This window comes from Mus caroli, unplaced genomic scaffold (genome assembly GCF_978045245.1).
Source record: "Mus caroli unplaced genomic scaffold, Mus_caroli_1 scaffold_17, whole genome shotgun sequence".
NCBI lineage: Eukaryota > Metazoa > Chordata > Mammalia > Rodentia > Muridae > Mus > Mus caroli.
This window is the reverse complement of record NW_028227272.1, coordinates 77,271,982-77,293,984: the sequence shown is the minus strand read 5'-3', so window position 1 is coordinate 77,293,984 and position 22,003 is coordinate 77,271,982.

The window sequence follows — 22,003 nt, the reverse complement described above, 5'->3', positions numbered from 1 at the left end:
CAAACTGACTTGTTTGTTTGTGAAACCAAAATGGACTGGGATGCATAATACTACATTTTTTCCCTAGTACTTCTAAAACAATTTTTAAAATAATTTAACACAAATTAATGAAATTCATTATTTCCCTAGGAAATAACAATTGAGGAGACAGCCAATGCCTCAATGGATATAAGCACTAGTATCGGATTTGAAGGACCTACATTTAGTCTGTAACTAAAGAGGTCAAAAACACTGACTTCTGCAGGTTTTCCTTTCATTTCTGCATTCAAACTGTGACATGTGTAAACACACACACACACACACACACACACACACCACAAAGTAAATAAATGTTTCAAAATAAAAACACCATTTTACCATGTGTTTAGTACATGTACAAACAGACTGTTGGTGACTTCTGAATATTCTAGACAAACTTCTGAAATTTTGAATATCTCATTACTTGCATATATATATATATATATATATATATATATATATATATAATTTCTGCATTCATCAAAATACACTTCCTGGCCTTAATTTAATTGTTGCCTTTAGCGATATATTTTAAAATAATAGTGCTAAGAAGTAAGTACTATTTCATAAATCAATCTATTATTATTCCCTTGTCTAGCTTGTATGTGGATTTCCCACAAATTTGCAAACTTTGAGTCAAGAGTTTACTTTTGTTTTCATTTGGTTAATGATTTACCTAATGAATAAATTCACAGCATTCTGGTTTGTAATTGGAAGACCGTTGCCTGGGTTACAGATAAAAATCCAGGGAGATTACAGCTGCTTCCTTTTGCTCAGGTTATGATCAAGTAGGTAAATAAACTACTCCTGTGCTTTCCAGTTTATATATAGAATTGTAAAATAATTCTGTTGAGTAAATTGTTTTCAGAAAAGGAAACTAAGTCAGTTTATACATTGTGCAAACCAGAAGCACTTCTGGGAGTATTAACTGCTTTGCTTGGACTTTCCCTGGCCATCTGTTATCGATTTTTACTGCCTGAGTCAAAGCCTGGCCATCTGTTACTGACTCTTTCTGCCTCCCACATCTATGCAGAATATGGTTACTGACAAATTGACTTGATTAAATGCTCAGTTTTCATCTTGGTTTTTGGTGATGCATATTGCATAATAGTTTTCTGGATTATTCATATTGGTCATACACCATTGACAGATTAATATTAATATGTTATCTTTATATATGTATACTAACATGCCTATATGCTATGAGTGTATGGAAATAATGTGATGGTGCATGATTTTTTTTTTAATTAATGACTTATTTATACTGTTTTGAGTCATTGCATTTAAGAAGCTAGTAAATCAGAAAATAATGTGTTATATGTTTAATTAAAGTTATTTAATGTGAATTTTAAGCTTTTCCTCAATATTACATCTTGCTTATATAGAAATACATACCTATATTGCATACTGTCAAACGTATTTTTAAATATTTCAAGTGACTAAAAATTAATGCCAACGTTTGAGAACACAATATCGGTAATTACATAGTATAAGTTTTGTAATATTAAATTTAGAGTTAAGATAAAAGTCCTGAAAATGCATGAAACTAAGTTTGAGTAACTTGTGGAGAACCCAAGTATATGAGTGAATCATAACCTTGAACTATTATGATCAGATCTAAATGGAATGATTAGAGATTGCCTTTTACAGAAAACACGTGTTACTTTTTCCTTAGGAAAGATGAAAGAAATACATTCTTTTGCAGTGATAACACTAAAATATAAATACCAACAAATAATGGAATTCAAATGTGAATCGTATTCAGTAGTAAGCAGGATGAACTGATTATTTAATATAGCATATACTTGTGGTGTAAATTCTTGAACTCAGATCATGTATGATGAGAAATATAATCCGAGGCAATATAGTAAAAATATTTCGAAAATGAATAATGAAGAAATAATTTAAACACAGTCATTTGTGAAAAATCCTCTATACAGCCTTCATTTTTCCCAGATATATAATGTTTCAAATTTGTAATTATTGAGGAATGTCTCATCTCCTCTATCATTTTTTTTCTTTTTCTGTTGTTTAAACCAGAATATGGATTTCTGACTTCACTAAATGACAACAACTAAAACTGAAGTGACGAAGGTAATGACACCTTGACCTCACTTCTTTAGTGCTTGCTTGGATAGTCCTCTAACCTCTCAAAAGTCAGGTTTGCCTTAGCAACACATTTGAGATTCCCATGTTCTAGTTGTAATAAGACCAATATCTAGTGTTTATATGAAGTTAACATAAAAAAAAACAAATGAAAACAAACAAAAAACAAAACAGAAAAGGAAAGAAAAATGTTGTATGTTGTGCCCTAAGGCATTACTATGTGCTATCAGAACCAAAGGTTACTCTGACCTTAATGTAGTTTTATGTATGGTCTTCATTGGCTTTGACTTTAAAAGTTCTGGACCCTTGAGCTTTGGCACCAAGGCCTTCATTCTGAGGCATAAGCCTGAGCTTGGTTATCAATCAGTGAAGAAATCATATTTTTAATTGGCTTAATCGGTATGGTTGTCTGTATTTCTCATGTGGATTATTGCAAAAATACATTATCCAGTGATAAAAATATAATTTTTTACACACAGGAAATAATCTAATATCCGGAATTTATCACTGGAAGCTATAGTAAGATACATCTACAAATTCTATACTGTTCAACTTTTATTATTATACTCTAATAAGCCTTGAAATAAGATATGATGTCACAATTTATCATTTTATATGGACCACATTTATTTAATAAAGACACTCAGAAAGCCCCTGAGATCAGTAACAGCATCAGTTGAACCATTTAAAATGTGAGCTGTTTTATTTTTACAGTGATGCATTTATTTTTAAAGATTGAGTTCAAAGTTCAGTGAAAGCTTGGGTCACAGTTAACAATACTAATATTTCAGCACTACGATGATGGCTTAGCCATTAAGAGCACTTGCTGTTTTTTTTTTTCCAGAGGAACCATGAGTTATGATCAGAGCATCTATGCATGGCAGCTCACCACTACAAGTATCTCCACTTCCATGTGATCCCACATCATTTTCTTAACAGGACTCCACAGTAATGTCCACAAACCTACACACAGATACATAGACACACAGATACATAATTTAATATATGTATATTAAATTTTATATGTATTATTGATATATAATATTATATTACATAATTCTATTAGTAGTACATAATTATATTTATATATGCATGTGTATGTATTAAAACAGTGATAATATTTTCAAGATATTGTAGGTATTTCCTTTGCACAATATTATCCTGTCAAATTTTTTTGGGATTGTTATAGGCAAGTCCGAGAACAACAGAAAAAGGAGCACTGGATATGAAATGATGGCTGGAGACTGATGTGAGAGTTTCACATATAACATATCCATGAGATAAGTATAATCTTCACTTTATTATTGAATTCTCTTGGTATGGGTATGCTTGTTGGCTGTATGCAATAGAGTGAGCACGTCCATGACCCTAGGGTGTGTAGAGGTCAGAGTGGAATCTCCCTTGTTGGTCCTTGCCTATTGAATTGTTTGACAGTGCCTATCATTGTTGCTAAATGTGTCATCCTAGCTAAGGAGTCCAAGAGCTTCTAGAAATTCTCCTGTCTTCATCACCTATTTCTTGTCATCATGTACCAAGATCCACCTCACCTACCTTTCATATATGTTCTGAGTATTCAAATATGGCTCCTAATCCTTGTGCAGTAATAGATTTTTCAACTAAACCACCTTTTCAAGCATGTAATTATTATCTTAAAGGAATATCAAATAAATCTCACGGAAATGAAACCATTCACCTGGACTTCCAGTGCACCAAGGAAGCAGGATTTATATGTAAAGATCAACTATTTTCTGTAAGATAAACAACCAGAGACACAACTCTCTCCCTGCCTTCATGCAGACAGTTTTGTCTTTTACCCTACAAACCTTCATTTTCCTTAATATCATTTATCACGTTTTATTTTTGAGTTCCATTATTATTTCCAACACCTCCTTCATCTGCTCTTCTAAACCTAAAGAAAACTAATTAATCAGCTTAAAACTCACAAAAATTTAGTTTTTTGAATACGTGAAGGTATCACAGTTTGACAAGGCCAAAAATTGAAAAATGTATATAGCAGTTAAAAAAGAAACAGTGCTAATAAATATCCCCAGGCAACCTATATTTTTCAACATCTATGGGCTATAAATAGAAACAGATGCTCTCTAGTTATTGTTAAAGGCTTACATTCTCTAATTCTCTCCAACTTTATTTCTTAACCTCACATCTAAGCAGAAATTTCCACCCAATGTGAACTCTCAGCAACAAATATGTTGGTAAAATAATCCTAAAAACAAGTAAGTCAATTAAAAGAAAAAATGTGATAAAGTCGTTTAACAGAATATTTGATAGCAATAATTTAGGCATTTCAGGACCAAGTGTCTGTTTCCACTTCAAGCTGCCGCGTGCCAGTACAGGACGATCTGGAGGTTTGCCACTTGAAACAGGGAAGGTGTCAAGACTATAAATTACTCTTAATTATCAAAAATAAAATGCATAAAGTGACTTTCACACTCTTGGGTATAAAATACATCAGTGATTCCCATTAGACATCTCCTTAGAGCTATAATTCAATCACTTGATTTTACAGAGTCCTCGTGGTGTCCAATTTTCTTGGCCCACCTGCTCCTTTCTCCACATAACTCATTATGCCTCTTATTCCTTTCCCATTGACTCCTCGGTTGGCACATTGCCACAGTCTCCATTACGCTACCCAATAATCTCATTAAAAGAGTTCAGCTCAGCAAGTAGTGCTTGATCCATGAAGCATGGAGCTGGCAGCCCACTCACTGCCCATGGTCCTCACTCAAGGGTTAGAGTAGAAATACGGTGCCTTCTGTTTGCTGTTCAAGGGCTAAGTATACAGCCACATTATTAAGATCAATTATTGATCTCCTGATCTAGACAATGGTTTGCAACATCAGGAGAGTGTAAAAAGAATAATGTTCTGCACACAGGTCATTGACTCAAATATCAAGTACCTCTTATATCAAAGTGATAACAACATAAAACCTAGGAAAAATGGTATTTCAAGATTTGTTTCTGATTATATTTGGGTGTTGTTTAGAAAATTATCAAAAACCTGTAAATCTCTTCAGACTTCAAACTCAAAATCTAAGTTCTTTGCCATTTAACTTAGAAATGAAAAAATACAAAATATTTCATAATATTTAATTTTTTTCTGTGAGCATTTATCATCTTATTTCATTTGAGGTTATTTATTTCTCTCATTTTTCAACATGTACGGGGAGCAGCAGGTGTGAAGGGGAAGGGGAAAAGTTCCTGAGAAAACAGGAATTATGTATGAAGGTCCAGACAACACTTGCTAGCTTGGTTTGGAATGTCTTCTATTAAGCTTGAATTCCTGTCAGAAAGTGGGGTGCTCAGATCTGACAAACATATTTGACTTTTCATTCATGACACATTTACAATTATTTTAAAAGTACATTTTGTTTCACAGATGCCTTCTCTCTCAAACTTAGCACGATTTCAATCCTCAAAAACAAAATTCACCTTTTCATTAAAATCCCTATTTTCAAATTCAAGCTGCTTCAAAGCTCAATAGCCTATGCATCTGAGCTTTGAAACTCAATGGTTTTCTCTTCCAGGGAGAAAAGGCAAGTTAATGATAAAATTATTAGAGCAGTTAAATATGCTAAGATAGCCATAGGCCTAGCCTCATTTTAAGGATCCTTTGACAGTAATACATGAGACATAATACTTCTGAAAAAACATATTTGGTTATGTTGAGGAATCCTGGAATTTATTAATCTATATTATATTTAAAATGATTCCTATTCAATAATTTAATTAGTTGATAGCAGGAATTTCTTGTTGTTCTTGCTGTTTGTTCATTTACAGAAAACCATATCCAACATTTGTAAAGCTTTTCAGAGGAATATTTGGAATTAAAAATTTTTTAAAATCTTACATATAAAAACAAGTATAAAATGAACAAAAAATGGAACAATGGTAGTCTTGGATTTAATTACACTTTGGGACATCTGTGATCCATAAATAAATCTTTTCAACTGATATTCCTCTCAAAGTTAAATAATAACTAAATAGTGGGACTTATGCTCTGATAATAATCTATACAGAATTAATCTTATAAATATTTCACAACAGAAAGTGAGATTTCTAAACTCAGAAAATAGTTATATTTTAAGTTTTCTCCCCATTCTTCAGACACTTTCTAATCTCTAATAGATGTTTTATACAGAAACAATATGACTTCAGTGAATTAGTAAAGTGTTTAATGTCTGGGGATATTATGCTGTTATATTTATTATTGTCTCAAAATTTGGTGGGGCTTTCCTAATACATATTAAACTAGAAAATTAATGAGCATATTTTTGCATCAGAAAATGTATAAATTTACTGAAACCTTTTATGAACAGTCATAATATGACAGGAAATACCAGTTATAAATATAGAAACTAACAGTACTTAGTAAAAAGTAGAGGAATATGTTTTAAGCAACACCATTCAAACTCTGATTACAAGCATTCTAGGAAACTAAATTGCCATGACATTGTGAGCATTAAAAGCATACTTAAGAAGTAGAAACGACTCTTTGTCCCTGTATTTCCTTCTGACAGGAGCAATTCTGTATTCATATTTATTATATGGGTGGGTAGCCCCAGGCCTCAATCAGGAGCCATGCCTATTCACTGGATATAATAAATATAGGCTCCCTCACCCCTTTGTTGGGTATTTCATCTAATGTCATCCATGTAGGGTCCTGGGGACCTCTTGGTTCCCTGGCATCTGAGATTTTCTAGTGGCTACATCCAGGTCCACATTCCCAACTGCTACCAAGACAAAGAGTGGAGCAGAGACTAAAAGAAAGGCAATCCAGAAATTGGCCCACCTAGGGATTCATCTAATCTGCAGACACCAAACCCAAACACTATTGCTGATGCCAAGAAGTGCTTGCTGACAGGAGCCTGATATCTCCTGAGAAGCTCTGCCACAGCCTGACAAATACAGATGTGAATGCACTCAGCCAAACATTAGACTGAGCTCAAAGACCCCAGTGGAGGAATTAGGGGAAGTACTGAAAGAGCTGAAGGGGATTGCAACCCCATAGGAGGAACAACAATATCAACCAACCTCCCCCCTCCCAAAGCTCCCAGGGATTACATCACCAACCAAAGAGTTGATCCATGGCTCCAGCTGCATATGGAGCAGAGGATTACCTTATCTGGCATCAGTGGGTAGGAGTCCCCTTGGCCTATGTAGGCTCAATGACCCAAAGGGGAAATGCTAGGACACTGAAGCAGGAGTGTGTGTGTGTGTGTGTGTGTGTGTGTGTGTGTGTGTGTGTGTAAACACCCTTGTAGAAGCATCAGGGAGGGGGAAAAGAGTGGGGGTTTTGTTGGGGGGGGGGACTGTGAAATGGGATAACATTTGAAATGTAAATAAATAAGATAAGATGCAAAGTGGATGAGAAAAAGTGAAAATGGCTCAGACCTTCACAAAGAGCCAAGGGCAGCTGAGGAGTATAGAGAGCAATGGAAATTAATCTTTCCCAGATTCCTTATCCAATAACCAAATAGTGGAGCTGAAAATATACTTGGAAGTAACATTACTCAGGCTGAGGTTGTTAAAGTGTGCAAGTAGAAAATGCATGTCAACCGTTAATGACAAAAGAGTCTTTTAGTTTAAAAGAGAGAAAGACAGGGTCTATGGGAGGGAAGAAATAGAAAAAAGAAATGATGTAAAATAAAGTAAATAATTTTTTAAAAATTAAATTATTTTATTTACTTACACTTCAGTTGTTGCTTCCTCCCCACCCCCAGTTTCTCATCCCATACCTCCTCTTCCTTGCCTCTGAGAGGGTGCTCCACCCCACCAGGCCTCCCCCTTTTCTGGCACATCAAGTCTCTCCAGGATTAAACTTATCTTCTCCCATTGAGGCCAGACCAGGCAGACCTCTGCTATATATGTGCCAGGGGCCTAAGTCTATCCTCTATAAGCTCCTGGTTGGTACCCTAGTCTCTGGGAGCTCCCAGGGTCTGGATTGGATGAATCCTTCCTATAATTCAACCAAATGAGTCCTTGGCTCCAGTCCAATGGTTGGGTGTAAGTATCTGCTTCAGTCTAAGTCAGCTGCTGGTATGACCTCTCAGAGGAGAGCCAGGCCAAGCTCCCAACTGTAAGCACATCACAGAGTAGTTGTGTCAGGCCTCACTCCCCCCCATCCCCATGAAATGGATCCCAAGTTGAGATGGTCATTGGACCACCTTTTCTTCAGTCTGTTCTCCATTTTTGTTCCTGTAGTTCTTTTACACAGGAACAATTTTGTGACAGGAATTAACTATGGGTTATTGTACTGGCTATTTTTGTGTCAACTTGACACAGCTGGAGTTATCACAGAGAAAGGAGCTTCAGTTGAGGAAATGCCTCCATGAGATCCAACTGTAAGGCATTTTCTCAATTAGTGATCAAGGGGGAAAGGCCCCTTGTGGGTGGGATCATCCCTGGGCTGGTAGTCTTGGGTTCTATAAGAGAGTAGGCTGAGCAAGCCAGAGGAGGCAAGCCAGTAAAGAACATCCCTCCATGACCTCTGCATCAGCTCCTGCTTCCTGACCTGCTTGAGTTCCAGTCCTGACTTCCTTTGGTGATGAACAGCAGCATGGAAGTGTAAGCCGAATAAACCCTTTCCTCCCCAACTTGCATCTTGGTCATGATGTTTGTGCAGGAATAGAAACCCTGACTAAGACAGTTAGTAACACTTTCCATTCACTTAAGGTTCTTTCTATGTCCTGGGGGTGGACTTTTCCTATTCCTTTTTCCCAATCTTGAGCACTTTGGCTGAGGTCATTCCTAATGAGTCCTGAGAGCCTCTCACCTCCAAGGTCTCTGGTACTTTCTAGAGGGTCCTCCACCCCCCACTCCCAAGACTGGTTATTTCCATTCATTCCTTGGCCCTCTGGATTAATCTCCTGTACACTCCCCCTACATCTGATCCTGTTCCCCCCCCCCCGTGCCTTTCCCTCTCCCACCCAGCTCCTACCCTCCCTCTGCTTCCCTGGTGATTATGTCCTTCCCTTTTCTAAATGGGATTTAAACCTCCTATCTTGGGCATTTCTGCTTGTTACTCTTACTCTCTGCACGTTGTATACTTTTGCCTAATATCCACCTATTAGTAACTACATACCATGCATAGCCTTGTTGGGTCTGAGTTACCTCACCCACGATGACATTTTCTAGTTTCATCCATTTGCCTGCAAAATTCATAATACCTTCATTTTTGATAGTGGAATCGTATTCCATTGTGTAAATGAACCACATATTCCGTATCCATTCTTTGGTTGAAGAACATCTTGGTTGTTTCCAGCTTTTGACAATTACGAATAAGGCTGTTAATAACATAGTTGAGCACTTGACCTTGTTGTATGGTGGGGCGTCTTTTGAGTATATGCCCAAGAGTAGTATAACTGGATCTTCAGGTAAAACTAGTTCCAATTTTCTGAGGAACCATCAGATTAATTTCAAGAGTCATAATACCAATTTGCAAATCCAGTAGCAGAGGAGGAGTGTTTGTCTTTCTTTGTATCTTCACCAGCATGTGCGGTCACTTGAGGTTTTTATCTTAGCCATTCTAATTGGTTTAAGATGGAACCTCAGATACATTTTGATTTGCATTTCCCTGATGACTGTGGACTCTGAACACTTCTTTAAGTTCTTCTTGTCCATTAGAGATTCTTCTGTTGTGGATTGTGTTTAGCTCTGTACCCCATTTTTAATTGGAATTTTGGGGATTTTGTAGGCTAACTTCTTGAGTTCTTTATATATTTTGGATATTAGCCCTCTGTCTGATATAGGTTTAGTGAAGATTTTTTTTCCCAATCTGTAGGTTGCCAATTTGTACTATTGAAGGTGTCTTTTGCCTTACAGAAGCTTTTAAGTTTCATGAAGTCCCATTTATCAATTGTTGCTCTTAAAGCCCAAGCCACTGGTGTTCTGTTCAGGAAATTTCCTCCTGTACCAAAGAATTTGAGGATCTTTGCCACATTCTGTTCTATTCGATTCAGTGTGTGTGGTATTATGTTGAAGTCTTTGATTCACTTGGTCTTGAACTTTGTTAATGGTGGTGAATATGGATCTCATTTTATTCTCCTACATATAGATCACCAGTTAGACAGCACCATTTATTGAATTATTGTTTATCATTTATATAAAGGAAAGATACTGATTTGTTTGGTTAATTTTATATCCTGATATATTACTGAAGTTGTTTATCAGCTGTAATATTTCTCTGGTGGAATTTTGGGGATTGCTTAAGTATACTATCATATCATATGCAAATAATGAATCTTTGATGTCTTCCATTCTGATTTGTATCCCCTTGATATCTTTTATCAGGGATGCAGGGATGGATTCAATATATGAATATCATTCAACATAATATATTATGTAAATAAACTCAAGGAAAATACCATATGATCTTTTCATTTGATGCTGTAAAACCTTTGAAAAATAAAACACCCATTCATTTTAAAAGCCCTGGAGAGATCACAAATTAATGGCACATACCTAAACATAATAAAAGCAATATGTAGGAGAACAACAGCCAACTTCAAATTAAATGGAAAGAAATTAGAAGCAACCCCACTAAATTCTGGGACAAGATATGGTTAACCACTCTATCTATTCAGTATAGTACTTGAAGATCTAACTAGAGCAAAGACTACAAAATAAATAATTTTTAAAATATGAGTGAATTCAGAGTTAGGCATTTAAAAATGGTAACATTTGTAATTCTTTAAAAGTTTAGAATTTATTATATGAGATAAATAGAATAAAGTATATTTTTTTCTAGAAAATATCCTCTCATCTAGGCTTTGTGCATACAGCCACAGTCCCCAGGGGTTCATATGTGCCTCATTTCCACTGGGTTGCAGTACCTCATTTCCTTTGGGTCCTCAAATCCCTTTGGCTCTTTCATTATTTTCATTTTCTCATCTTCAGAGATCCCTGAGCCCTGAGTTGATGAAGACACGTGGGTGTAAAGAAACTCCACTGGTAGAATAGTAGTACTTGGTTGTCTCCTAGGTCTATAGCCTATCATCTGACATCTTGGCTACCAGAGCAGTGCTATGTAAAGTATAGAAGAAAACAATATTCATGATCAACTCATAAATTTCAAATTCATGCTTTCAACCAACAAAGACAATATGTAAGTAAGTATCTATAGGTAAACCATACTGTAACAACATGCCTCATTGTATAATTCATATTTGAATAGTTTCTTCTAAAACTGTATTTAGGTCTTGTTCATAGAAGCCACTACTTCTTTAATTTGTTTGTAAACATTTTTGTATGTTTGTATTGTGTGTGTATCTGTGTTTGTGTGCATTCCATGGCATGATAGCTGAAGCCAGAGTAGAGCCTCCTCTGTTATTATTCCCTAACTTTTATTTGGTTAGAGACACAGCCCCTTATGGTTTGCTGATACATTCAGTAGACTAGCTAGTCTATGAGGCTCTATGATTCTCCTTCTCTTTCAAGACAGGAGTATTAAGATTAAAGGTGGTCACCACCATCTCTAGGTTCCAGGGATCAAGATTCACTTCCTTAGGCTTGTGTGGTGTTTTATTTACTAAGACATCTATTCTCCCCAGCCCGTGTTTTATTTTCCTCAATGTCATAAACGTTCTGTTGAATTTTTTTCCAATTTTTATTAGGTATTTTCTTCATTTACATTTCAAATGTTATCCTGAAAGTCCCCCATACCACCCCCACTCCCCTACCCACCCATTCCCACTTCCTGGCCCTGGTGTTCCCATGTTCTGGGGGATATAAAGTTTGCAAAACCAAGGGGCCTCTCTTCCCAATGATGGCCAACTAGGCCATCTTCTGCTACATATGCAACTAGAACAAGAGCGCTGGGGGTACTGGTTAGTTCATATTGTTCCACCTATAGGGTTGCAGACCCCTTTAGCTCCTTGGGCACTTTCTCTCCTCCCCCATTGGGGGCTTACTGTTGAATTATACTTGGATGTACATTGGCAGATGAATTGACAACCTTTTTATTTATCAAGTCTACCATCCAGAGAATACATTATATTCAAAATACTATTTTCCTAAATGAGGTAAGATATACTTCAGGATCTATACAACAACCGAAGCCCATTGCTTCAGCAGATGCATTTCATGGGTGTCCTAAGTGAATGAAGTGGCACAGAACAAGAAGCTATTAAAAAAGAAGAATCCATACAGGGGAAAACAGGGAAGGTCACAGGTGTGCATTTTTCTCTGAAACATTCCCCAGGTTAAACTGTCAGCTGACTGCTTCCTTGGCAATCTGGGTAACATATTTAACAAAAAGGAGTGTTCCTCCTGAACTGAGTCATTTGGGGAAAATTGAAATTGCTCAGAGAAAATACTGTTTCTTTATTTCTATTTCCATGAAGTTTTCAGGCTTGTTTAGAATATTCTCAAGAAGTCCCAGTCTAACTTAAAAGGTCAAAATTTTCTAGAATGCATTCAATGACTGTGAATCGATGGCAAGCTCCTCTAACCAACAGTCAGTTCAATGAATTAACCAGAAGAATATTTACCTTCTATTTGTGTTGAGTGAAAAGATAATATTTTGTATACATTATAAAGGAGATAACTTAAGGGTTTTCTATATAAAAGTATATTGCTTTGACATCATATTTGACACTCTCTACCAGGAAAACAGTACAAAGGAACTTCTCTTTGTAGCTGGTTGTCTTTTCTGTAGAAAATCAATATGAAATTGAAGAGAAAATAGGTCTAAAATCATGTCAATAGTTTGAAGTAATATTAATAAAAGATGCATGCTGTGAAAAGCATACTATTTTATCAGCATTCCTTCTATAAAGTTGATTATATTCTAGGTTAGGAAAATAATTTTATAGAGGTAATCAAATGTCTTAAATACAAAAAACAAAACAAAAACAAAAACAAACAAACAAAAACCCCTCAAAACTAGAAGCTCTGCTATTTCTGAAGTGTTCAATAAAAGGGCCTGTTTCTTGTGTGTGATGGTATATAGGATCCCTGAATGAAACTAGTTCTGGGAAGAAATCTGAGAGAACAATGCACAGTTATTTAGACATACCAGCTTGTTCCTCTCTGACTACAAAGGAAAGCTCCCTGTTCTTTATTCACCGGTCTCCATGTATCAGTTGTTTCTGCAGATACCATGAAGACTTTTCCTGTGACATTCTTCATGCCAAGAAATGGTGATGGAAACAAGTAAGTCCTCTTGTCTTGGAGTATGATCCCTTGGGATATGCAAGTGAAAAGCAATCACAAAACCAGTAAGCGTGTTGATGACAGCCTTTACTATAAAACTTATACAGGATAAGATAACTGTCTCCCGAGAGTGACTACTGTTTGTTCAAGGATATCAACATTGAAAAACATGTAAGGAAATGGCTGTCTGCATATTGTTTGATAGGTTGCAGTGGGTGACTCAAGGGTCTGGTTGAACATGTACCAGGCAGAGGAAATAGCTAGTATAATATTTTCCATCATCAAGAATGATGGAATTTCTTTCTAAAAGGAGAGGCAGACAATGTATTGTGTGTGGTCATGGTGAGCTTTGGATAGAGGCTATACAAAGAAGAAAAAAAAATACAGGAATGAATTTTGAGAATGGGGATGTTAAGCAGTTTTATAATTTTTCAGTATTAACCTGTAAGATATTTTTCTGTTCAGACACCACCAACAACATTACATAGACTGTTTTTCCTTGTTATTTCATGAGAAGACTAGGACAAGACAAACTTTATTTCAGACATGCCAAACTCCATGTATATTTTAGATATCGAGGAGATATAAACTCAGCAGCTGGAATGGGAGTCAGAGCATTAGCAATACTGATATCCTGAGTCTTTGATGGTCAACCTTAATTGATAATTTACTGGAATGAGATGTTACAGAGAGTGATAAAGGGCACTTCCAGTGAGGACTCTCTAACAGGGAAGATCTACCTTTAATGTGTCTGACACTTGTCCATAGTCTTGGGAGTCCACAAACGACATGGAGAGCAACAACAGCACAGCCAGGCAGCTTCTGCTCTCTGACTGCCAGCATGTGTGCTGTGCACTTCCCCTATGGTGCACTGACAACATTGGTAAGTGTGAACCAAAACATAAAAGTCTGTGCTCACTTCACTATTATATAATCTCTCTTAAAAACAACAACAAGGCATTGACCTTAGGCACACGATAGGAAAGTCAATGATGAGAATGGTTTAGAAAGTAATTCAGAAGCTGGACACCAGTCTGAGAGGATGGGCCATAGCCCATAGGAAGCAACCCAAACATGTTTGCTAATTAGGAATATAAAAGGATAAAGGGTGCAGGGAAGGATGCTTCTTTGTTTTCCAATTCTATGATAAATGCATAGATAAGAGCACCTTAACGCAGAATAAAGAGTTCTAGTCTACAGTCCGCTGTGTATAAAGACAGGGCATCAGGGGCTTTAGGCAGCTCAGCCCATAACATTGGCAACTAGTAGAAGAAAGACTCAGTGCTGCTATTCCTATGGTTTTCTTCACTTACACAGTATAGGTCACACCCACAATTAAGATAGGCCTTCCCATATAAGCTATTTTAATTAGGACAACACCACCTGCACCCCAGGCAATTGCAGAGGTACATATCCCAGGTGACTCCATATTCTGTCAAGTTGACAGTAAAAATTAAATAGCACAGGGTGATTTTATAGAAAGAAAGCACAATAAAGTTTCATTTCAATGACAAACTTGCTTTATGACCTCAAAGTAAAAATAATATAGAATGTGATGTAAGTAGAGTGAATAATGGGAAAAGAAATACATGCATTAAAAGGTGTGTGCGTATTCTAGTGTCTAGATGGTGGCTAGTAGGATGTAACCTGGAAAGAAACATTGAGAAAATAAGTCATTAATGAAAGCATAACTATAACAATATGTTGAATGACAAAGATTAATTCATTAGAGGGGAAAACAGTGGTAAGGAAGAGATGAGAAATGTAGAGGGAAAAAGGGAAGGGATTGCAAAGAGGTCCTCAATATTCAAAGGATAAAAATTGGCTGAAGCAAAGTGAAATGGTATAGGTTTGCATCTCCTAGGCCAGCTAGAATGTGCAGCCATGTTGGAGGACAAACCAGCCTTTATCAGAAACTTCACATTTAGAAATTTCAGATCAGGCATACCATTTACACACACACACACACACACACACACACACACGCCCTACTGTGTGTGTGTGTGTGTGTGCCCCACTGTTTTTTTTCCTGAAATATTTAAAAGAGAGGAGTCTCTCATTTGTGAATTTCAATATGTATTAAAAATACATACAAAGTTTGTTGAGAGAAGCAGATGTCACAGAAGGAAATCAAGACAGCCATATGGACAGAAGCAGGGCCAGGTGGTAATTCTAATTTTGGTAGATGGCAGACAAGGAAACTGATAGGAGAAAGGATGGCTATCTGGGATGGCAGAGAGCAACAGATGCTTAGATGTTTGGGATCATTCCATTCTTCAAATCGGTTATCTATGCTAACAATAAACTTCTTATGTTGAAAACTTTCCCCATGACAATTGAATATATTTAGAAGACAATATTTATGGTTAATTATACTTGACTTAAAATATGTGCCATGAGTGACTTCCTAGATTTCAAGTGGAAAATATGTTTGCTCATATGACATTGAATACATGTGTGTAAGTTTGATATTTTTTCAGTGACATATGAGTGACTTAAAAGGTACTTTGTATGACTTTTCAATAAAAGGATTATTAGGGCAAAAATCACATGCTAGATAAAAGTGAACTTATATAAAACAACCCTGAAAGACACATGTTAATATTTCTTCCTTCCTGATACAAATGGGAGAAAAGAATGTGTGTGTGTGTGTGTGTGTGTGTGGTGTGTGGTGTGTGTGTGTGTGTGTGTGTGTGTGTGTGTGTGTGTGTGTGTGTGTCTGTGGTGTGTGTGTATTTGAGAGAGAGGGAGAGAGAGAGAGAGAGGGAGAGAGAGAGAGAGAGAGAGAGGGAGGGAGGGAGGGAGGGAGAGAGAGAGAGAGAGAGAGAGAGAGAGAGAGAGAGAGAGAGAGAGAGAGAGAGAGAGAGAGAGAGAGAAGATGAATGTGAGACCAAAAGGGAATGGAGTCAGGTACCATTTGCTATGTAAGAGCTATGGAAAATTGAAAGTATTCCCCGGAGTCAAGAAATGAAATCAGAACACAAACTATTTGTGACTGTCCTACAGCACCTGGCTATACTCCAACAGAGGCTTAAACAGTTCATAAAATCCTCATTTGTCTGGCAATATTGACCACTTTGCTTGCCATTTTAATAAAGCGATTGGTGCTTCTTTTTCTCAGTGACCTTCCCCACAGTGTACTCCAGGGACTGCTGCCTGGGACACTCACAGGATATTGAAGATTAAATTCATCTTGTCTTTGTGAACTACAGGAATAACTTATAATTGCTGACTGCTTTACACATAATACTCACTAGGACATATGATTTTTGAGTTGAGTTTTTCTGTGATTAATCCAGCGCAGAAGTGTGTTTTACTGACTCTGCAGCCGAATACAAAAGGAGTCAGATACTGTGCTGCAGGTACAACATAAACACCAATGATTTTCTTATATGTGCTGATTAGGATAGTTTATTTTGCTTCATAATCATTTTATTGAATATCTGAATGGAACTTTGAAAAATGGTAAAAAAAAAAAAAGCTTTCTATTGTGAGGATTAAAATATCTACAATATAAAATGTGATTTATTTAAATGGGTGATGTACATACATCTCAGTAGCTATTCTATCTTTAGTTTCACTTTTAATTTAGGGAATTTCATTTCCTTTTGTGTGTGTGTATTGGTTTCTCTTTCTCTCTGTGTCTGTGTGTCTCTCTCTGTCTCTCTCTTTCTCTCTATGTCTCTCTGTCTGTCTGTCTCTGTCTCTCTCTGTCTCTCTGTGTGTGTGTGTGTGTGTGTGTGTGTGTGTGTATGTGTTTGTGTGCGTGCACGCGTGTGTTTGTGTAGAAAACATGTCCCAACTCTACTGTTCTTTCTCAAGGATGGTCCATCTGGTTTCTTTGTTGATTGTTTGGCATCTATTTGTTTTTTGTTTACCTTCTTGTCTCTCTCTCTCTCTCTCTTCTCTTGTTTTTCCTTAAACATGTTTAAATGTCTTATACATAAAAGGAATAACACTACTATAATTGTTATTCATTAATAAGAAAACAAGATATATAATAGACATTATTATCAAACTATACATTTTTTTTCTCACTGGTCTTCTGAATAAGTGAATCCTTATAGTTTGTCACCTCAGTAGAGATCCTAATCATGATATATCTTTCAATATTTTGCATAACTGATAATCCAGTTGATCTCTCTTACACAGGGCTTCTGCTTCACATAGGTTCTGCTTTTTTTTTTTTCAAATAACTTTATATTTATGCCTTTAATTTGCTTTGATTAGCAAATCATTGTGTCCTGTATTTGAAAATCAGCACTGGTCTCTCAAAGTTAAATCAAAACTTGCATCAGTAGGCTTTACCTCACAGCACATTATGGAACCTACTGGTATCTGGCAAGCATCAGGCTGTTTATTAAATCTTTATTTTAATCACATATGAATTGATAATGTGAACTAGTAAATTTTAAGTCTTCTGGTGGCTCCTTACCCGTGGTGGAACCTATCTGGGAAAGTGACTGAATCCTCAGAATCTGGTTGCATTGTATTTTTAAATAATATCCAACAGGGAGGGAAACCACATTAAACTAAACCTAGTATTTCACATGCTGTTTTTCTCCTTAGAAAAGTTGTTAACTGACATCATAAAGCATAGAAGAGACAGTTACTAATATGCAAAGTACACCGCAGGAGCAACTACAATTCCCTGGAAATAAAACGTCACACCCCAGGCTTCCAAGAAGCTGGAACATGAATATATGATTTGGGGGCAGGAGGAAGAAGCCTGGGAAGCTGCCTGTATCTCAGCTTCCTCCTCACTTTGCATGCTGTTCCTTGAGTGTTGCAGTAATGGAACCAGTGTGCAAGCCAAGCCCACAGAAGAGAGTAGAGCAGGATTCAGTGTGCTACTCATTGCTAGAAAGTGAGCCTCTCCACACTACACTGGGTATAGACTTACATAGAAATCAATTACTAAGAAAAAAGAGAACTCAAAATACCATGGACACAGTACCACTGAAAAGTAACATTTGAAGGATAGTAAATGAACATTAATGAGATACATTAAACTAATAAAGTCCTCAGTAAAGAATGCTTTCACAAGTATGCAATAGACCAAACTTGTGTTGTTCAGTTTAAGATATATTTGAGAGAACAGTTAGGTTAAAGTTTTATATTTTAGCTGTTCTCATATTCTATGTCTACCATTAATTCTGTAATTAGAAGGTGAATGAATGTCACCTCAAAAATCGGTACCAAGGTACACCTGCTGGAAAAGGGAAAATCCATTTTTTTCCAATACTGTGGTGTTAGATATATATCCAATGTAGGACAGCCCTCATGTTCAGGTTTAGTTGACCAACGCATAATGGACTCCACAGCTTGTTATGCTTTTATTTGTTATATTTTGGTGTGTGTGTGGGGGGGGTGGTTTTGTTCATTTCTTTTCTTTTAGGCTGTGGTTTTATTTTGTTTTCTTGGTTTTGAAGGATTTCGTTATTGTATTGCAGTTTTGTTTATTTCTTGAGAAAGAACAAAGAGCTTAAAGTTTGGTAAGTTGTGAGAGAAATATAATCAAATATATTTTAATTCAAATTGTTTAAATAATTGAAGTATTTTAAATATATATATATAAATATATATATATTTATAATTTAAATTATATATATATATATAATATATATATATATATATAATTTAAGTGTAGTAAAGTGGAAAGTTTACCATGCAACAAGAGCTGATGGGAGAGAATGATGGGGGAGAATCAAATAGCAGCCATAGAGGTGAAATTACATCATAGAAGAAAAACAATATGAACACCCAAATCACAAGTACAGCATCCAATTTTACTACACTTTAAGTTGCAGCAACAGAGGTAGCCATATAAAAGTATTTTAAAAAACAGAAAAATGAAATATATGTATATATATATATATATATATATTCTAAGAGCTAAAGAATACCACCACATGCAACCAGTTCATTATTTCATTGAGATCTTTACATTCTTCATATCTACCAGCCAACCAAAGTTTTTCAGTAATGGAGAAAATCTTTCTAATAAAGTTTTCTTATTTTATGATCATAATTTGCATAGTCTTTCTGCAAAACATCTGTCATTTGTTAAGAATAAATATTAATCTATTCCAAGATTCCCATCTTGCTGAAACTTTGGATTTCTTATTCAGTATTCTGTGAAACCACTCTATTCAGCAGTTAGTACAAGATTTGATGGACAAGAAGGTCGGATTTTATACTTAGTGGGAAGTTAGTGTGTCCATAGTACCAGTTGTGTGCTTATTATCTCTGTGAAATTCAGTTCTCTCCACACAAAAGAAAAGTAAAAGCTCATTACTAAAAAGTGAAAAAAATAATAGAAATTAAGCTATATCATGTACCATGGAGGTTTGGGGGCATATGCAGCAAATAATTATATTGAAGAAATGTTTTCAAATCTTTTATATAGAATGAGTTATGCAAGCATACATTTTTCCACGCTAAGCATCAAGCATAATTGTGGGTAGAAGAAGCTCTAGAGAACAGAGTTAACAATGTGTTTGTTCAGATGAAGAGAATGTGATGGGACCCATCTGTCTCTTACTTTGTTAACTTGGCTAAGACTGAATTTTAAAAAGAGCATATCAAGTTCTGTAAAGATAAATTCACTGATAACAAGGGTAAATAGTTTCAAAATTGGGAACTGGTTCATTTAACTATTCGATAAATCCAGAAAATTTATTTCTCATTCCATGTACCTTTGGCAGTTGGCTATTAAAATAGTTTCCTAATAAGACTGATTATTATATGTCAATATACTGAAGGTACTTGATATGTATTACACTTATATATGGAAATTTTACTAAATAGCTGTTTATAGTGTGGGAAAGAACTAGAAGTAAAAAGAAAAGGCAAAACCTATATTACAATTTAGATTCACATCATGGATATTATAGTGTATTTGCATCATGCCTGCATCATATGCTGGGCAGAAGTGAATTTTCTACTTTTAAAAGAACCAGTATACAGTATAGTGTTTACATTTTTTTTACCTTAATAAAAAGTATTTAGTTTAATAATGAATTTCATTTTAGAGGACCACTTATTACACACATAATTAAAGTGCTAAAGTCAATAAATTGTATAAAAGAGTCTGCAGCTTATTCTGGAAGCAAACAAGGATCAAGAACATATGCATCTATATGCCACGTATTCAAATAGTGGAAAAAATAAAACAAACTAGCAAATGGAGAAAGGATATGAGCTAGGGAAATGGTTCATCAATTAAATACAGATGTCACTTAAGCATGAGGACTTGAGGTCAAGGGATCAGAATTTGATATCAGAATTGAAATATCAAACTTTGGACATGGCCAGTTATACTCCTGTAATCCCAGTACTCTGGGGATAAAGTTAGGAGGATCCATGGTATTGCTGGCTGCCATTCTAGCACAAGGCTCTGTTCCAGATACTGACTCAAGGAAAAGGTATAGAAAGTGATAGTAGAAGACACTACAGGCCAGGCTTTTGTCCCATGCCCATAAGCACAGGTGTGTGTGTGTGTGTGTGTGTGTGTGTGTAAATGTGCATGTGAAAATGTGCATGTGAGTGTGTATGTATGTTTGTGTATACAATATGTTTTGTTCACAATATTCTTTTCCTATACTGTTTTTACTTTTACTATTTAGTTTTTTTTTTTGAAACTAGATATGTTAACAATGTTTGCACTCTATTAAGATTATACTTGATTTGTGAGTAATGGACCTATACATAAGCAGTAAAATGTATGGTAAACTAGGGTAACCCTATAAAAATGTATTTTCTTTGTATAGCAAAGTTTTTTAATATTATTTTAATATCACTATTTTAAAATAAATTCTTTAAAATCCTACCATATATACTAAAGGTTAAAGTATTCAGATCTACATAAAATAAAATGGCACAGCTATTTGTAATATACAAAATTGTAATGTTAGAGTGAAATTTAGTTCATCTTTTCTCAGCTGTAGATAATTCAAGTCTTAATCATGAGGTAAGTTTTTTTGTTGTTGTTGTTATATCTATGTGAAAGATTTTATCTTAGAGAAGCATACCTATTTAAGATACTAGATAACTTTTCTGCACATCCTTCTGAAGGGTGCAAGGTATTCTCCAGCACAGTAATGTAATTCAAATACTCAGCACTAGCCTGTTGGTCCAAAAACTCATAAAGGTTTGACAAGGACTCAGTGAAGTAGGTCAGAAAATTCATCGTGGTTTTTGAAAAAAAAATAGCATGAGACATGAGAGAGCAGAAATATATATTGTGTCAGAGCCTCACAAGGTCGCATACTAGTCACCTGAAGCTTTTTATGATTTCATCCCACAAAGATATTCTATGATAATCCTTGTGCCCACAAGACTTTTCAAGTATGACTACTTTCCAAAAGAGTAAGTGCCTACCACCCAGGGTGCACTGAACTTTTACCTAGGGAGTTCATTCCTGGAAGACTCTGATTACTCAAAAGAGTTATGGGGCCCAGTCCTGATGGTGTTGGAGAAAAGCCTAGTCTGAAATTCATCATGGAAGGAAACCCGTAATACTATTAAAGATAATAGAGCAAGAACCGATATGAATCCATACCTTTAGAAATATATACATACACTGCTGTAAATATTATACTGGGGCAAACTGATTGAACCAATGTAAAAAACCAGCTGAGGGCAAGCTCAAGTGAAGAAACGTTAAGACAACTTTAGGTGCTACAGAAAAGGAAATGTTTTGTTC